At 42.5% G+C, this 19886-nt stretch overlaps 1 protein-coding gene and 1 pseudogene across 1 annotated transcript in view; both read left to right on the top strand.

Annotated features, from left to right (window-relative positions):
* The first annotated feature begins 5142 nt into the window (after positions 1-5142).
* LOC131895622 (small ribosomal subunit protein uS3-like) lies at positions 5143-15893 on the top strand (annotated as a pseudogene).
* The window catches only part of Marchf3 (membrane associated ring-CH-type finger 3), a 144554-nt gene continuing 130302 nt past the window's right edge, over positions 5635-19886 (top strand). The window contains exon 1 of the mRNA XM_059246163.1: positions 5635-5890. The gene's annotated coding sequence lies outside the window, so the exon portion shown is untranslated. The remainder of the gene's footprint in view (positions 5891-19886) is intronic.

The following is a 19886-nucleotide window of genomic DNA, read 5'->3' as shown; positions in this document are numbered from 1 at the left end:
AACATGAAATGCTAAAACTTCTAGAAGAAAATATAGATAATAGCTATAAAATATAGGTGTAGGAAAGGACTCTCAGAATAGGACTCCATTCCCTTAGGAACTAAGACCAACAATGGACAAAGCAGGCATCATAGAACTAAAATAGTTCTATATAACAGAAGAAACAAGCAAGTGAAGAGGAAGCCTACAAAGTGGGAGAGAGCCTTTGCAGCTAATCGTCTGATGAGGATTACTATTCAGACTATACAAATAATTTTTTTAATAAATCAAGAAAACAAATATCCTGATTTTAAAATGAGTTACAGATACAGAGTTCACAAAAGAAATATAAATGACTGAGAAATATCTTTAAAAGTGTTCAACATCCTTACCATTAGAAAAATGCAAATTAAAAATACTTTGAGATTTTTATCAGTCAGAAAGGCTAAAACCAATGAAACAAATGACAGCAAATGCTGGCCAGGATGTGGGGAAAGCTGAAAGCTCATTCACTCACGGTGGGACTACAAACTGGTGCATCTTAAAGTCAGTGTGGGGAATTCTCAAAAAATCTGAAAGTAGATCTACCATCCGACCCAGCTATATCACTTTTCTCATCCTTCAAGCATTCCGCAAACTTCCTCACCCCTTTGAACGAAAGAAATTTCATGAACTAGGCTGGAAGTAAACAAATGACTTCCCCATCCAGACTTTGGGTTTTCTTTTTGTTTCCTACAGGCAGTGTTAGTGGAAGTTCCTGAAATAGGAAGGGAGCTTGTTTCCCCTCATAGAATATCATGGTAACCCAAACTCAACAGGACTACGGGAGCCAGCAACTAAAGGGATCTCTTGTGTCCAAGTGATAGGCACTTGTAGAAAACTGCAAATAATATAGTGTGGAACCAATTGGTCACCCAGTGTCAAATGGTCGGCTCTGAAAAAAAACATAAGTAACATTATACGGGGTCAACAGATTATATTTAGGAATATATGTGTATACATATATGCATGTGGTAACAATTCATGAAAAAGAGGCCATGAATTTGAAGGAGAGCAAGGGTAGATGGAAAGTTTGAAGGCAGAAGAGGGAAGGGGGAAACATATAAATTTTAGTCTCAAACAATTTTATTTTAAAGGGATGATGTGTAAATATGAAAACAGTACTAATAGGCTGTCTTTTCCATGCCATCTATGCTGGCTAGTTTTTGTATCAATCAGCCTGTAGGCAAGCCTGGGAGGTATTTTCCAGTGATTGATCTTGGAGGACTCATTCCATTGTGGGTGGTGCCACCACTGGGCTGGTTTAAGAAACCTTGGATGGTTTAAGAAAACAAGTGAGCAAAGCAAGCCAGTAAACATCACTCCTCTGTCAGTTCTTACCCCATGTTCCTGCCTTGAGTTCCTGACCTGACTTCTGAGGATGATGAAATAACCATTTCCCTCCCCGAGTTGCTTTGGTCATTTTTTTTAAAGCACAGCAATAGAAAACTTAACAAAAATACATCCATTCTTTTTCTTTTAATTTTTTAATTTATTCTATTTGTCTTTCAAATCATGTATCTTGATCCCATTCATCCATTCATTTCCCATCCCTTCATATCCACCCTCCATCCCTGCACCCCCCACCAATAAAACAAAATTCAAGAGAAAAAGGAAGAAAATAAAATGAAAAAAATTTTAAAAGGGTAAAAATTAATAATCTCATCATGGAAGCTGCAATGTGACCAAGTCACACCATATGTCCCTTTGCCCATATATTTTTACTTGCAAGTGTTCATTGTAAAGAGTCATTGGTCTGGTTCAAGGCCCCTGGTCTCCACTTCATGATCAATGCTGGGCCCCCACCAGGACTCTCCCTGGACATCTTCTTGCTGCCCTGTGTAATGGAAATCCTGTGGGTCAGGTCCCTTCTAGTGCTCCAGCAGATCGGGTAGATGTTGGGGCAGGCTAAGTCATAACCCTGGGTCTGGGCCTGGGCAGCTGTAGGGTTGGTCCACCAGATGGGAAATGGGGACAGCTCTCTCATGGTCACAATTTCGGGGTTGGTTCACCCACACCTGGACTAACAGTGTTAGCTCTATTGTGCTGCTCTGGCAAGGTGCAGGGCCTGCTCTCCCAAGTGTTGCAGCTGGTGGGGATCAGAGATGTCTGTAGCTAAAGTTTTCCTGCCTGACCCACAGTCAGGACAAATCTCTCTCACCTGCCAGTCCCACAGCCCCTCAGACCCGACCAAGTAAACACAGAGACTTATATTGCTTTCAAACTGTATGGCCGTGGCAGGCTTCTTGCTAACTGTTCTTATAGCTTAAATTAATCCATTTCCATTAATCTATGCCTTGCCACATGGCTCGTGGCTTACCGGCATCTTCACATGCTGGTTGTCATGGTGGCGGCTGGCAGTGTCTCTCTGACTCAGCCTTCCACTTCCCAGCTTTATTCTCCTCCTTGTCCCGCCTACACTTCCTGCCTAGCCAACGGCCAATCAGTGTTTTATTGATTAATCAGTAACACATTTGCCATACATCACACAGCAGATGTCTCTCCCTCTCTTATGACCACAGGTCTAGCTCTCTCACCTACCTCAGGCATTGATGGGGGGGCAGATAACATCCATTCTTAAAAAGAAATTGAGGGCCGGGCGGTGGTGGCGCACGCCTTTAATCCCAGCACTCGGGAGGCAGAGCCAGGCGGATCTCTGTGAGTTCGAGGCCAGCCTGGGCTACCAAGTGAGTTCCAGGAAAAGGCGCAAAGCTACACAGAGAAACCCTGTCTCAAAAAAAAAAAAAAGAAAAAGAAAAAGAAATTGAGATGTGTAATTAGTCTAAGAACCATAGATGGATATATCTGTAGATGAAAGAAATGGAAATCTAAACATTAGTTATATACTTTTTATTTATTTTTATTTCCCCCTCAGTAGCTAATATAAATGTCACTTTACATGGAGTCTTCAGCCAGTGGTTGACTCCTACTACAAAGATGATGTAAACTTTTTCTAGTGCTCTCAATCAAGCCCAGGGCCTCACCCATATATCACAGGTGCTTCACCAGCTCTGCTAACATGATTTTAAATTTCTCTAATATTACGCTCATTTGGATGTGTGTATATGTGCATGTGCATGCCAGTGCCATGATGCACATGTGGAGGTCAGAGGTCAATTTGAGGGGAGTAAGTTCTCTTCCCCTAAGTGGGGCCCAGGGATAGAACTCAGGTATTCCGGCTTGGTAGCAAGTATCCTTTACTGTCTGAGCCACCCTATCAGCCCAAAGATGGTTTTTAAAGTAACAATTAGCACCCGTGAAAAAAACCTCACAGGGCGTGATCATGATGAGTACTGACAGCCAACTTACATCCACAAGTGTGAAAGGACAAAGTCCAAAGATGACATTTCTTCCATGGGAACTTCCTGTTATCCCAATCAAAGATGATGTTTCATGACAGCCTTCAGTGGAAGGGCATCTAGGGTCATGAAAGCAAACTGAAGAGCATGGTTTTAATCGGAGATCAGAGTGCTCCTGCTCACTGTAGTTGGTTTCCAGCCCATGGCACTATAGAGAGGCGGTAGACCCTTTCTGAGGCGGAGCCCACTGGAAGTTAGGACACTGGGAGCACTTCTACCCATCTCCCTTCCCTGCCCATCCCCCTAATCTTGGTCACCACTGAAGTGCATGGCATTGTTCTACCTACTGCTTCCACCATGAGGCACCATGCTGCCACAGGCCCAAAGAGGTCAAGAGACCATGAACTTATGGGTCTGTGACTGTAAGCCAATATAAACCCTTCCTCCTTATACAGCACACTTTCTCAGTATCTTGTCCCAGTGATGAAATCTGACTGACACACTGCTAGAACTGGGGAGTGTTCTTCTGGGCCTTTTCTCTTGTCTGATATCCCCAGCCCAATCCCACTCCATCCCAACACGAGCAGAGATTCATCTATTCTATTCATCTTCTCTACCTCTAAATTTTTGTAGGCAAAGGCCATTCTCCTTAGTCACTCTGCAACTGCTCAGTGACTGCTGGAATTAAAGTCTTCCTCACCTGTAGCAGTCTTTTGGTTCAGGCTCGGCATCACTAATTTTTTACAGCCTGTTATGGACTATTCACGGGTCCTATTTTTCTCCTTCTGACAACCTGCCTATGGACCTCTTCCCACAGAGTTCGAAACAACCCATGCCAGAGCTCACCTAAGAGTTGCAGCCTTGCTGGCTACAGTTGCAGCCTTGCCTCCTTGTTAGTTGAAAGCCGGCCCTTTACCTTTCTTTTCCCTGGTGACTTCATCAGAACCTTCTCAAGCCATTGAAATGACACCTGTACCGAACCACTACATAGACCCTTTAGGATTTCTCAGAACTGCCACGGTGATCTCAAGTGCCTGGATTGCAAGCAAAAGTATGGAGGTGGGGTGTGGTGGGGGGGGGTGGGAACAGACACTTGAGTGGTATAGAACACCAAGAAGTTTGGCTTCTTTCCTGTACTGTTGTGCATTCCTATTCACACGAGTTGGGTGCATAGGTACAGGTTTAGGTACAGATAAGCTCTACCCACACCAGAAGGCAGTCTAGGACATGCTCAGATTCTAAGCCTTCCTTAGACAGCAATACTCAAGTATCCTCTTTTGACTGTATATTCCCTTCAACCTCCAGTCCCGTGTGTGTGTGTGTGTGTGTGTGTGTGTGTGTGTGTGTGTGTGTGCTCATGCATGTGTGTACAGCCTTAAAACCAGGCCGAAAAGACCATTCTGGCAAGACTGCAGCAGTAAGCTGACAGTGACCTAAAGGCTCCCCGTGCACTTTCAACTATAAGCTGCTTCATGTCTTCATCCTAATCAAGGATTTCCGAAGGGGAAAAGAAGAGAATGCGGAGTCCGACGGGTGTAGCTTGCTCTGCGGTTTTCTGTCCAAGAAGATGGATGATTCTGGCCTCTCGATATTCCTGGAGGAGCAGGCAGACAGCAGCAGAACCTACCGTGGAGGGTGGGAAGTGCGTGGGGCGCCTTAGGGCTTGAGAAGAATCAGGCTTTGGCTAAGGGTCCCTAGCGGTGTGGAGGGAAAGGGAGAGGAGAGTCTTGCTTTGTACTTTCCCGGAGGTTGGCTGGGCCAGAGTTTTTGTTTCGGAGCTTAGAGCCGTTTCCAGTAGCCTTGGACCTGGTGGGACTCAGGCTCTATGGGTACTCAGAGTCCTCGGACGGCTGGGGCGTCTTGGGGGCCAAGTCCCGCGCCTCCTGCTGGTGCCGGGTCCGAGGGTTGTCCTCCACAGCGTGCCCAGTCGCTGTGGACCGCTCTGGGAGCTCCTGCCGTCTGTCAGCAAGGGCCTTCCCCGGCCGCAGCCTCCTTCCCGGGGCGTTCGGGTCCCATGTCATCGGGCCACGCTGGAGCCGGCAGCAGCCACCACCACACCACGCCACCACCTCCACCACCACCACCACCGCACTTCACAACTGCCAACTTGCGGGTCGCCAGAGCGTCTCCCGGCCAACGCTCGGCCGTAAGCGATTGGACAGTGACTGGGGGGCGGGACCACACGGTAGGCACCTCCCACGGCCTCCAAGAGTCCTGGTTCCCTGACGATTGGCGAAGGACTACGCCAGTCAAAAGCTAGTGGACGCCCCGCCTGACGGGGGGGGGCTGGCCCGAGGAAGACCCCGCCCCCCGCGACCCCGCCCCCCCAGGAGCCTAGTCAGCGCAGCGCGGCGTTCCGCCTCATTCGCTGAGCGGGTCGGTGAATTGTCAGTGCGCTCCGGGCGACTGCTGAGCCGGGGCGGCCGCCGGGCTTGCGGCGATCCCCGTCAGGTGCCTACTAGATCCGATGAGCCCAGGTCTCGCGGGGCGCAAGCAGCAGGCGGTTCGGGGCAACTTGGGACTGAGGATCTGCAGCAGGGGCGTGGATTTGGCGTCTGGACTGGGCCAGGAGGGTGAGTGGCCGCGCCGTGCAAGCGGCTTCCCCGGCGCCGCTTGGCCAGCGAGCCCGGGACCGCGTCGGTGCTAGTGGGTGGGAGCGTGGAGGCTGTGGGAGGGCAGGGCAAGGCAGGGGACACTTACTCGCTGCCAGCGTCCCGGCTCTCGAACTTCTGGTTTTCAAAGCATCCCAAACTCGGCCCGGGACGCGGCTGTGCGTCGGCACCGACTTGGCGTTGGTGGTTGCCACCCTTAGGTCCGGGGCGCGCCCCTGCCCCTCTGCGGCGGCGACACGGCGCTGCTCGGGGACGCCTCGGTGCGCGCACAGCAGTTCCTAGATGGCTGCGACTGGTTTCTAAACATTAACCGGCGCCCGAGCCGGCGTGCGCAGCGAGCGCTGGTCGCGTTCCCAGTGAGAATTGGAGGGACCCTCCGGGGACCCTAGCAGGCCCCTTCCGTACTCTGCAGATCCGAGGAAACGGACAGCGCTACTGAACGTTAAAGTTTGGGAAGTAATTGCTTCCTGTCAGCCCTTGAATCCGCGCCCCTCTTCCTGGGGGTGCTCAGACCTCCATATCCACTACAAGATGTGTCTGAGGAACTTGGTTAGGACCAGCAGGGAGCCTAGAGGCTAACGCCAGGCTGAGAGTCCGCCAGCCTGGTTTGGTGGTGGTTGTTTAAACACCTGTGTGTTTAAGTGATGAAGTTGTGGCAAGAACTGACAACAGAGGATTCAAGGTTAAACCTGACGGTTCGTTTGTGATTAAACCTGGGATATATATATATATATATATATATATATTCCCTTGCTTCTCTTGTACTAAAAGCTGCTTGATTTTCTGAGTGCAGTTGCATAGAGCTTATATAGCTTATGGACTACATAGAATTCAGTGCAATATTGTCTTGTCATTCTTATTTTATATGAATGAGAGCTTATTAAGAGTACTACAGAGAGTTGGATCAGGAGTTGGGAACAGTTCGATATTTTAAAATATATAAAACGTTGATTTATATAGTAGTTGTGAGTGTATAATATACATCTACTTGAGCGTCTGTATATATATGCAGGATTGGTAGGGGAATGAGGTAGAAATATATGAAGGATTAACTCAACCTTGAACTTCCTCTGGATTACAGAGATGAACCCTCTTAGCTATGAAGTATGTGATCGTGTATGTGTAAGCATGTCTGCATCTGTCTGGTCTGTCTGGGTCAGTGTATGTCCGTGAACTTTACGAGCTCTCAGTTCAATACCACTCAGTGCAGATTCCACGTTCCTGTTTTACAGCCCAGCAGCCGCCAGCCAGCCCATCTGTTAAAACATAGCATGTACACTTCAGCCAGAGAGCTGGGGTGGATCGTGGGTAGGGGGCAACCCTTAGCAAAACAGCATGCTACAAACAAAGCCTTCCTCTTGACTTCTATTTTCATCCATTATTTGGCCTGACCTTGCAGTTTTATTGAGGGAGATGAAGGGGATGCTGTCTCTAGAAAGGGGGGGGGGCTGTATTTTCTGATATGATTGTAGCCATAATTTGAGGAGGGGGAATCACAAGAGAAAAAAAATAATCCCCTGAGAAGAATTGGGGTTGTCATGTCGCCAGCTAGGCTGGTTTACAGCCTTGCAGTAACACGTATATCACAAACTGTTTTCTTTTGCTTCAGAGAGTGCACTAAAAATAAATTGTTTTGAACACACACACACACACACACACACACACACACACACATACACACAAACATGCTCACACACTTTAATAGAAGTAAATAGAACTTTATTGCCAAGGCTGAAGTCAAGATTGCCTTGGTAATTCCAATGAAGCATGCCTTTAGGAATTTATACCCTGGAAATAAGTTTATATTTGGTCTAATCACTAGTAACAATGGGTGCACAATTTGTAGTTTAAAAATAATAAAAAGGCTTTATCATAAAATTTCTGATGACTAAAAAGGTATGGGAGGAGTATTATGACAACAGCTTATTAAGTTCCTGCAGGCAAGTGACTGATACTTTTAAAAGCTATAAATTCCTTTAATAGTATAGTTACTTTTAATGACAATAAAGACAATACTCTCAAGAAGCGTAGTTGATCTTTTTCACAATAATTTTATGTTCTTAATTACATTTTAATAGTGGCATTCATTATAAACTGAAGTGGTTTTAGGAACTCATCACAGAAGTATTTTCATTTTTTATGGTACATAAACATTGGGGAGAAAATATGCAAATCCCTAATATATATGTCTAAATTTGTGAAGGGCTATACAGATCCTCCTGGTTTCACAGGAATCATCCATATGAACTGAGTGGCTCCTTGTAAATTCAGTTCTTGTCCGGGAATTCAGTTCTGGGGCCGCCCAAGGTAGCTTAGGAATCTGCATTTCCAAGCACTCAAGACAAGTTCTGGTACAAGGGACCTCTTGAACATATTTCAAGAAATACTGGAATGGTGTTTATGATATAAAATAACATGGACTTAACAATTGATGATTCAGAAATTTGGCATTTATTGGCCTTATGAAATTGATAGGGTTTTGGTGTTTGTTTGTTTGTTTGTTTGTTTGCTTTTGGTTTTTTGAGACAGGGTTTCTCTGTGTAGTTTTGGTGCCTGTCCTGGATCTCGCTCTGTAGACCAGGCTGGCCTTGAACTCACAGAGATCTTCCTGGCTCTGCCTCCCTAGTGCTGGGATTAAAGGCGTGTGCCACCACCACCTGGCTGAAATTGATAGTTTATTAACTCTTTCCTCAACTGTGGGCCTCTTTTGTCCTGGGCCTGTAATCTTCAATCATTTCTATTCTGAATTGGCCCCAATTTTAAGGAAGTCTTCCTCAGCCTTGGTTCCCCCACTCCCTGCTTCTGTACCAGTGATTCTGGGGTGTTCTGGAATGATTTGACCAGTTCTAATACACATTATTGATCATTTCTCCTGAAGGATGAAAAGGGGGGCTTTTTTTCTCTTGATAATAAGACAGAAGCATGCACTCAGTCAGGGATGGTACAGACTTAACCCGAATCCAGTGTTTCCTTGGGAAAACTGTAACTACTTGATTGACCAGCCATGAGCTTACCCACCATGATACTCACATTCTGAAAGTTACCTAAGATATATTTTAAGCTGTCCCATGAATTGGGTAAAATTTCTCATCAGCACAGAGAGGGGTTGGACATTGATTGCTGCCTGTGTTCTTACCGAAATCAGTGTTAGTTTTTATTTATAAATTATTACCAATTAGTTTTTTTAATTTACCTTCTGATCCTGGCATGTGTGTTCTGTGCTCTGTTCTTCTATTTCATACTGATAAAATTCTCCACATTTGACTCTTAGGTAAGATTTGAAAGAGAATGGATCTGTATCAGAAGTTGCTCTCTCTACCATTCAAGTTAAAAAAAAAAAAAAAGACTTCTCAGAGGTCAGAAATGTTGAGAATATTTACTTCCTTGATGGCAAAGGGATCTAGATAGGTTGAGACCCTGAACTTATATAGTTCCAGATCACTGGATCATCATAGAGACATTTACAGAGCAATTTCTGTTGAGGGGACTACTTGGCATTTGATAGGTCACTTAACAATCTTTGGAGGACAATGATTTTTTTCCGCACTTAGTTCCAGATGAACAAACAGTAGCCACAAAAGGATGATACTTGGATTCTGTCTTTCATGTTTAAAAATAATACCAATAACTGAGATGTTGGCCTTATACTGTGAACTGCCTTTGTTTAGTTTGTGATAATGCTTTTTCATTTTTTTTAACCACTGTCTTTCCATTTTTCCTTTTATTGGATTTGACTTTGTAAGTTTTCCTTATAAAGTTAGCCAGCATATATGATAATTGTTTGGGTGACCCTGAGCTTAATCAGCCGACCTTGACATGGAAGAGGCTAATAGTTTGCTAAAGGTCACAGAGCACAATTGGGAACAACCTGCACTTTAGCCTTGCACTGTTTCTGTCTGTTGTCATCTTACACTAATACTACTGTTTTCACACTAACAGAATTGCTACTTACATGTCCCAGCTCCTGCATGAGTTGACAGATTTAGAGTGTCTGTAAAACCTGAGGTAGACCACAGCCGGAGACATACAGCAGCATCGACTTATATCCACTTGAGACAGACAGGCAGACAGAAAGACAGAAAAGAAGGAAGGAAGGAAGAAGAAAAAGGAAATAGAAAGCAAGCAACTCCAGTAGAATGCTGCCTTTCTTGAAACTGGGCCATAGGTCATTGCAAGCTTCTATGCAACAATTCTTTTTTTTTTTTTTCCACCATGGCATACTTTTGGTATCTAACTTTCATTTGATAAATTCTTTTCAAGTGTTTGACCCTTTTTTTCTTTACCCTTAGTCCTATAGTGAAATCACTTAAAAGAAAAAAAGGTTCACTTTTCAAGTCAGTCTGTTCTCTTAACCTCTCCTAATATATAAATTTTAACCATTTTAACTGTTCTCACAAAATACTCCTTTGCATCCCTCCGTTTGCCTCTAGTAGTATTTTCTGGTAGAAAGTCGTTATTGAGCTAGAGAAGTTTTAATGTGGCTTTAGATTTGTGGATTTAACAATAAGGGAAAAGAAAAGTGGTGGGGGAATGATGTGGAATACTATTGATATGTGTGTCATACTCAGTATCCCCGGCTTACGGTGTCGGTGTTCTATTTAAGGTCTGGATGAATGGAGTGACAGATACGCTCGTCTGTGTCCTCACAGACACTGCTAATACAAGCTGAAAACATGACTGCAGACAGCAGGGCCTGGGCTACACAAGAAAAACAAATGCTTAGCTCTGAAAAAAGAACTAGGCTGAGAGGGAAGGGTCAGGGGTGGGGGTAGGGTGGGGAGTGTGTGGGAAAGAAATACCTCCAGTGAAATGCCAGACAGAGTGGTAAGAAATTTATAGAAGTGTGGATGGTTTGGGGTTTCTTGTGGGCATTGATTCTGTTTTATTTTATTGTCTTTACAACCCACTCACCCTGCTTGCTTTTAATAATTTATTATAGCAGCAGGCCTTCCCCTGGTTTCTTTTTTTTTATAACTTTTTTCCTTCTCATCTCAAGGTCTAATCAGAGGCATATATAATAGTGTGGCTGGTCTCAAGTACTCAGGAATATCCATGATCAATATCACTACATCATAAACCCCTGGCTGTTCTGTTCTGTTTTGCAGTGTTTCCTTCCCTGTTAGATTCACTTGGTATCTATGTTTTAAACAATGTTTTATTAATCTTTGCACAATGAGACGTCTGATCTTATTCTTCTTGGCTGAAAATATCTTTCGAGTAATCTATCATCAGACCACCATTGATCTAATGATGTATTTATTGCTCACTATTGCAGCCCTGGCAAGAAACCCAGTATGGTTCTAAAAATTTGATTAAAAAGAAATCAAGTTTTTGCAAGGCGTAGCCATCCAATTATGTTAGGACCTGCCAAGTATATTTTATGCTAAAACACACACATATTTCAAGTGAGCAAAATGTGCTTTTTTTTAAGGTTCTTCAAACTTTTTGCTATGAAATAAATAGAGCAAGAAGATGCCACATAATTGGAAAAATTATGAGTGTATATCCCAAGATTTTTCTTTTGAGATAAGGTCTCACTGTGAAGCCCTGACTGGACTGGAATGCTCTGTATAGACCAGGCTGGCCTCAAACTCAGAGATCTACCTGCCTCTGCCTCCTGAATGTGAGGATTGTAGGCATGCTCCACCAAGTCTGGTTCCAAGACTCAAATTTTTTTATTTTATTTTATGTGTATGAGTGTTCTGCCTGCATGTATATGTGTGCACTACATGCATGCCTGGTGTCCACTGAGGCCAGAAGAAGACATCAGATTCCCTGGAACTGGAAGTACAGACGGTTATGAGCCACCATTTGGTTGTTGGGAATTAATCTGGGTCCTCTACAAGAGCAACAAGTGCTCTTAACCACTGATCCATATCTCCAGCCCCCAAGATACAATATTTTTTAAAGATTATGCCCTTGTATTCTAATATGGATAGATTTATCTTTTTAGTTGACAGTAAAAACAAGTAAGAAGTAGCTCCCAGCCTAGAAATCAAAATAAGCTAAACCTAATTAACAAATGCTAATTGAGTACCTGTCATGGGCAGACATTATTTATTGAAAAGAATTGCAGTTGGATATTAGCTCTTTCTGCTTAGCTAGTTCAAAATTCATTTCAAGTGTTAACACTTTGGGGAAACTTTTCTGTCCTGTTGGAGCCCACCTAGGTTTCCTAGTGGCTTTACCCAACAGGATTGCTAAGAGGATGATTGGACCATGGGCCTGGGTACCAGGCCTTTGGAAGGGTCTACACCTGGCTGTCTCTAACAAAGGGGGGGTCTTTCACCCCTCCCCTTGGCATTGTTATAAAAAGCCCTTTGGAATAAAGTTCTTGGCCAGTGGATAAGGACCCAGGCCCACCTGAGACTATTCTGCTTTTCTGTTTCTTTCCCTTCTATTTCTATCTAAGTCTCTTGTCCCTCACTCCTCCAGAGTCCCTGGGGTAAATAAATGTGGGAGCTGGTCTCCCACACTGTCCATGCCCCCATTTGAGCTAATGATCTCATCTTATCATCTCCTGCATTCTCCTCTCCAGTCTGGAAGCCTCTTAAAGGCAGGGGCCTATTTTTCATCTTATAATATCTCAAGAAAGCTTTGTTAGAAATAGTAGCTAGATGCATTAGATGCTACAAAGGACTATAAATGGATGCTCTTGAGGCTCCAAAGGGTATGCATAAAAACATCCATCTAAAGTACAAGCGTAGCAGTAACTGAATTGTGGGACCAATGTTGGCACATCATAGAATGCTCATCCATTCCCACTCTACCTTCAAAGTCCCTTTGTGGGCTGGAGAGATGGCTTAGCGGTTAAGAGCACTAGATGCTCTTCCAAAGGTCCTGAGTTCAATTCCCAGCAACCACATGTTGGCTCACATCTATAGCTCTTTCTGGCATGCATGCAGACAGAGCACTCATAATAAATAAATAAATAAATAAATAAATAAATAAATAAATAAATAAATAAATAAATAGAATTAAAAACCAAAAGTCCCTTTGCTTCATTCCTGCCTTGCCTCCTTCTCTTACTGTCCACTTGTGTGAATGTCCCCGTTCTCTCCCTCTCTAGGCCATCTCCCATGACCCTTCTTGTTCACATACCCTGTGTTACTTGAAAGACAGCTCCTATTTGACACTTGGGGCTGCCTCTCTCATGTCTTCCGAAGCCACTGATGGCTTGGTTCCTTTCACTGTCCAGTGTAAGTGACCAGGTAGCATTGGTGGGGACATTTAGGGGCCCTTAGAGGATCAAGATCCTGGTGAGCTGAGAGGCTGCTGTCATCCGCATTCGCTGTGATGGGGAAACTTTTAAAAATAGTAATTGAAGTATGTCTTAGTTTAGAGACAAAGTTTTATAACAGTTTTCATTTGTAGATTCCTTTTCCTTGAGGAAGCACCCTCAACATAGTCCTAATGGTTTAGTGGCTTAGGTGAGCGAGTGCAAGGAGAGTTGCATTACTGAAGTCATATATAGACCATGCATTCAAGTAGCTCATCGTTCAAGTGAATTAAGCATAACTGTCTGAAATAAAGTCATTAATATAGCTCTTTCCTGTTAGATCTCATGGGACCTTAGAGGATTCAGGAAATCACGGACCAGGATTATCTGTCTTATCTGAGAGATTGAGTCTCACTTAATATGTGTGCTTTCTTCTTGTATCTGCCAAGAAGACATTAGAAAGTCGAACAGTTTAAATCCAGAGGAATTTAGATATTCAAGGCCACTGAGAGGAGCAACATGAGCTCAGACACTGGGTTTGGGTCTTATAAACCAGGAATATTTCTCTCTGCACACAGGAGGGCCTACATTTTAACCTTTGTATCCAGATGCCTGGAAGACTTGAGGGGACCTCCAGGTAAAGTGCAGAGGCCAACATCTGTCGTACATTTAAGTTCACCTTCTTCCCTGCAACAGATAAGCATCCTCCCAGTGGTATTTTGCTTTATAGTTTCTCATATCCTGTATCTTAGATAGGAAATTTCTTCCTCTCCTTGAAGTTGTGAGGGGATATAGTGGTGGTGGGGTGGGTATAGTGACGGTCGGGGTATGTAGTGGTGGGGATGTAATGGTAGTGGGGGTCTGGGAGGAGTCGGAAGGGGCAGTAGGGTGAATATGTTCAAAATACATTGTATACATATATGAAGTTCTTGAAGATTACATTTAAAGTATTCTGTATTTTTTAAAGAAGCTTATTCCTCTTACACTTTTGTATATGCCTCACAAACAAGATGTTCTTGGTCAGAACTGTTATCTCTTAAGCTTTTAGCCACCCCTAACTTCAACCTTCCTCCATAATTCAGTGCCCACTCTCTCGTATTTTTTTCCTGTGTATTATTTTCTGCTATTTTCAGGTAAAACTCTTACTTGATAAAAGCTCTTTCACAGTCAATGTTACCATTCATCTCTTCCCTGTGAGTAACTGCAATTATGACCATTCCCAAAGGACTTTCTGTGAGCATTCCATGCATTTTTCTGTCGGGATATTAGATGTTCTGAGAACCTTATACAGCACAAGAGTAATTAGCTTCACATGACCTCAGTTTTCACCATTCTTACCCATGCTGGTGACATTCCCCTTTATCTATTGGCCTTTTTTTTTTCATTTCTTCTAAAAAATATTGACAGTAACTTTCAATTTTCCTCATTTGTCTTACTTCATTTTTCTTTTTGATGTTTCAGTTTGCTCTCCGAGATCTGCCTAATTAGCTTGTATTGTTTCTAACCCATTCATCTGTTTTTCTACAGCTTTCCTGCCCTGGTCACATCTATACATTTAGATACCATTCACACATTGAATGAGTTTCTACCCGTGCTGCACATTAGTAATGAAGACATTAAGTGGGATTCTGATAGTGCCTCTTTCACAAGCTGAGGCATCATTTAGTATTCCAGTCTTATTTGTGGTCTCTTAGCCAATTTTTACCCATTATAATGCTTACCCCATTTTCCAAGTAGTGTTTCTTAAATACTGTATGAAATTATAAAAAAAATCTGTATTCATTACATTTATGCTTGCCATTATGTTCTAAATTTATAATTCTATCATTTTCTTGGAGGAAAGTACATATTAGACTGAAATGGTTAATTTGGTTTCAAGCCATCCTGTCTTTGGCACATTATGAGTCATTAGACATTGTGCCATCTCTTAAGGTATCCTCAGTCCCTGTCATCAGCTCCCTCACACAGTAACCCTGTTCCAGCTCCTCTGGCATATGGTTTATTTTGCAAAATGAGTATATTCCCACCCCTACCCCCACTATTTATTTAACTTAAGAAGAAGAAGAAACAAGAAGGTTGGATGATTTATAAGCAACTAAAATATATTGCTCACAGAACTGGGGGCCTCCAAGAGCAAGTGCTAGCATCTTTGGTATCTGGTGTTGGCCTGCTTCCTCGCAGATGCAGCCTTTTCACTGTAATCTCATATGGCAGATGGATCTTGGTGAGAAGGGTCATCGGATCAGAGAGGTGATTGCAGTGGTCCGGAAGAGGTTCAACTTCCCTGAGAGTAGGGTAGAGCTTTATGCAGAAAAGGTGATCATGAGAGGTCTGTGTGCTATTGCTCGGGCAGTCTCTATGTTACAAACGCTTAGGAGAGCTTGCTGTGCAAAGGGCCCGCTGTGGTGTGCTATGGTTCATTAAGGAGAGTGGGGACAAGGGCTGTGAGGTTGTGGTGTCCATGAAGTTTGTGGATGGGGTGATGATCCACAGTGGAGACCCTGTTAACTTCTATTTTGACACTGCCATGCACCATGCTCTTTCCAGACAGGGTGTACTGGGCATCAAAGTAAAGACCATGCTGCCCTGGGACCCAAGTGATAAGGTCAGCCCTAAGAAACCTCTGCCTGACCACATGAGTATTGTGGAACCAAAAAATGAAATCCTGCCCACCACCCCATCTCAGAACAGAAGGGTGGGAAACCAGAGCCACCTGCCATGCCCCCGCCAGTGCCTACAGCATAACAGGGTCTTGACAGCTGCTTGTCCTTGTTCTCCTGTAAAGACATTCAATAAAATCTTACACAAAGGGAAAAAAAAGCAAACTCTCAGATATTTTCCTTTTCAGGTAAATCTGCCTTGTAATTTGAAATCCTAATCTTCTCTGGAGTGTGTTTTTTCCAAGTTAGTCCTCTGGTCTAAGTAGCAGATGAAACAGATTTTGCTCCTTAACATCTGGCCTGTGCCTGGGATCTGCGATACCCTTGTATGATCGCTGCTGAAAATCTTGTAATTGGATAAAGGCTTAGTTGGCAACCTTAGGGAACACAGATCTATGAAAACTATACTTTGTTTATGTCTCAGGAGAACAAATATCCAGACAGGTAGGAGGGGAAAAAAAGTAAAAATTTTAAAACAGGTAGGAAAGCCAGTGAGAGAGAGAACATTTGCTACTGGCTACCCATGTGTTTGCCTGTATGATGTCTCAGTCATGCCGAGGAAAATGCTGTATTATCCTATGTTCCAAGATTCTTAAACCTCACTGAACTAGAGTTAGTAAGAGCCCTGCTTCAAGCCCTGGACCGTCTAAGAGAAAGAGAAATGGGTAGGGTCTTTTTCCCTAGGAGATCTTCTGCATCCAATTCCAATTGATACCCATGGGAAAGAAATGTAAATCTTGAGTAAAAACTAGGGCACAGAGCAAGAGTGGCGGATTAAGTGATGCAGCGGCATTCTCCAGGTAGCTCCCTCTCATCTTCCCCTGCTCTTGTTGTCATGGACCACTTCATTCTAAGACTAGTTTCCTCTGTATCTGTGACTTGGTTGTAGCAGTTCAGATGTCACTCGCAAACATGACAACATCTAGAGCACAGAAAATGGAACCACCGCCATCATTTCTAAGTTGCCTTCTGAAGAGTATGAGAACGTTCCTTAGACGGCTTCCAGAGGAGTCCTCACACGCTGATCAGAAGTGGCTCACATGCCCACCCACCACTTAGTCACTGTCCATGGATCAGTGCCTGAGAGGGGGAAGGGTGAGCAAAATTGACATTCTGTTAACAAGGAGGATGTAGGAAGATAGAGATGTTGGGAGAGGTGAGGTACAAGGTAGACACTGAGAGGCATATGTAAATGTCTACTACATGTTATGACTTCAAAAATAACTGTGAAATTCCTTGTCATGGCTGCCATGTAGTTGGTAGATACCACTGATGGATAAAAACAAAAAAGGTACAATGCAAACTAATTAAGGACAGAGAAATGAGCCAAGATCAATAATTATTCTGATTACAGCCACAATAAACCCTAATGAGTTTGAATGTACTAATTTATGTCTTCTTGTACTCAAGAGGTAGGTGCTCTTTGATTAGTAAAAAAGATTAAAATAATTTGCTTATTTCTCAATAATTCTATCTGGTATATTTTACAGTGTAGGTTTATATGAATGTAAACAACTGTATTAACTTTATATATCATTCTGCTAATAAGATTGATAATTATGGATGTCTATAACCTGCATGGTTTTTTATGCACACTTTTATAAAGTAAGAATTTAGCATCCAAGAGGAGTTAGTAATTTGCCGAGATCACACAACTAATAAGTGGCTAAGCTAGGATTCAGATATGAATTCATCTGCCCATGTCCCTTTCTACTCAACATGACTGCCCATTTTCTTGAAAGATAGTCCTAGGACTATCACGGTTGACAGAGCTTTAAATGATTGGACCCTGTCCATCCCCATGACCTTACCCGTGGCTCTTGCTCAATTTTCTAACCATATGGCTTTCTTATTGTTGGTGTAATAAGCCAGTCTCTTTCCCACCTGTGGCCCTTCGCATTTGTGGTTCCTTCTGCTTGGATCACACAGCCTCAGTTCCTATGGCTACATCCTCTCTAGCCAGGCTTTTAAATATCTCTTCTTTATAACTATATCCAAGGACTATCCCATCTATCTGTTTAAGAGTCCTCCCAGCCCTGATTATTTCCTCCCACTTTTATTTTTATGATACTTGCAACAGTCTCATATAATTTACTCAGTTATCTAGCTTTTGATCTGTTGCTTTCTACCTATATTTTAAAATGAATGAGCAAACAAATAAATAAGTTAATGAATGAATGTGTATTTACAAATCTTGATTTCTAGTAACCCATCTTTATCAGCCTTTATCTCCCACCAGTTGTCATTTGAGCCTGAATATATCAAGCTCAGATTTTTTTCTCGTAAAATTTGAAAAGTAATTAAATCTACATTTTATTCTGTTCAAGGGAAAAAGAAATGTATATCAAAGTTCTTTGAAAAAAAGATACACTTACTATAGTTATATACATGTGAGTTTTAAGAGAGGCATTTGAATAATAAATTCTGGATTTCTTGTTTAGAATAGTTTATTGACACCAACACTTTTAATTTGGTATCAGCTGTTAAAGAATGAAATTACTTATAAGACTGAATTTTAAAGTGGGAGAATTATAGTTGCATTTGTAATGGTAAATTCATTTAAAATTGATTTCTCTGCATACACTTAATTTTTCAACTCATATATATATACTTAAATGACTCCTTTCTCGGAACTGTGTTCTTAATTGTTCCAAAGTAATTATGGAGGTGCAAATTGAAAAATGGCTTTACCGCACATGTTAATTCTTAAGCAATTGGCATACATGAAGCAGTGTTTTCTCCCAAAGTCCTTTTGCTCTGGCTTCTCCTTCTTCATTAAAGGGAGTGCTTTTGTAAATATGTGCGGTTTTTCCTTTCATTGTTGTTGTGTGGGTTGTGCCATGCTAATTACATTGTAAGGCACTATTTTCTGAGGCTTGCAATGTGATATTGGTATGTGACTAAATAAGTCATCATTTAAGTTGGACAAAGCCTTTGCCTTCCCTTTGTCCCCGTTCATTTTCCCTAGGTCCTTCCCCCAGGGGACCTCACAAGCTAAGGTATCTTGGCCCACAGTATGAGTCAATCCACTTGCTTTTTTTTTTTTTTCTTCACTAGATATTCCCTTGTCAGGAAAACCTGCCAGTCACTTACTATGAAATACATTTCTGGCTAAACTTCCTGTGTCTGATTTCCAAAAACAGATTTAAATTTTACGGTGAGTAAAAATCTGTTTGTATTTGACACCAATTTTTAGTCCACTTCTTGCAGATTGTTTTTCTATTAAGCCTCAGAAACAAGCCAGAAGAAATGAAAGAGGATGTTTTAATGTTCACAGCATACTTTCTTTATACATCATGTGTCTTGGTGGAGACTTCTTTCTTCTTGCTTTATTCTCACTTTATAACCTGAGTAAAGTTGGAGATAAGTGAGCATTTACTGGCATCTTAGTGAAAATGAGACCAGGGATTAAAGGGCTGGATTAATGTGTCATTATTATTTAAATATTATTATTATTTAAGTTTTATAGGCATATGGTTTATGGCTCTTGGGAGCCTGCTTTTGACAGGGTAGCTTCCATGTATAATAGATTGGCCCTTTTATGGATCAACTGAATTCTTTCTTTTTCTTTCTCTCCTTTTTTTCCTGTCAAGGCTGTGTAGGTGAGAAGCATCATGGGGTTATAGAAAATGTATAGCAAAAGCAGTAGCTATGAGAAAGAATTCATAATGGGTATACACATTGCTGGAATATTTCCCAGGTACTTTGCAGGGTGGCAGCGAGGTTTCTTTGGCAGAGGCAAAGTGGAACATGTGCTTTTCCATGTGTGAACACTGTGATTTGAAAGGTCTTTATGGTTCACAAAAGCAGCTGCTTTTGAGCTGGTGTGGTAGCCATAGCTTTGAAAATTCACTTAAATATATGTACTGCAAACTCCTGACATCCATTTGGAGATTTGGTTGCATGTTGGGAATTTACTCATTCACAAGTGACATGGCGCAAGTATTCTTTGTTCATTTCCTTGGGGTTTGTATATCAAAATGGTATTCTAAGCAGTGTTTGCAATGTTACATACAAATGTAAATTTGCAATGATGGCTTTCTTCTTAATTTTAAAAGCTATGCACAGCAGTATTACT

Source organism: Peromyscus eremicus, chromosome 19 (genome assembly GCF_949786415.1).
Source record: "Peromyscus eremicus chromosome 19, PerEre_H2_v1, whole genome shotgun sequence".
NCBI lineage: Eukaryota > Metazoa > Chordata > Mammalia > Rodentia > Cricetidae > Peromyscus > Peromyscus eremicus.
This window is presented reverse-complemented; position numbering and strand designations above follow the sequence as displayed.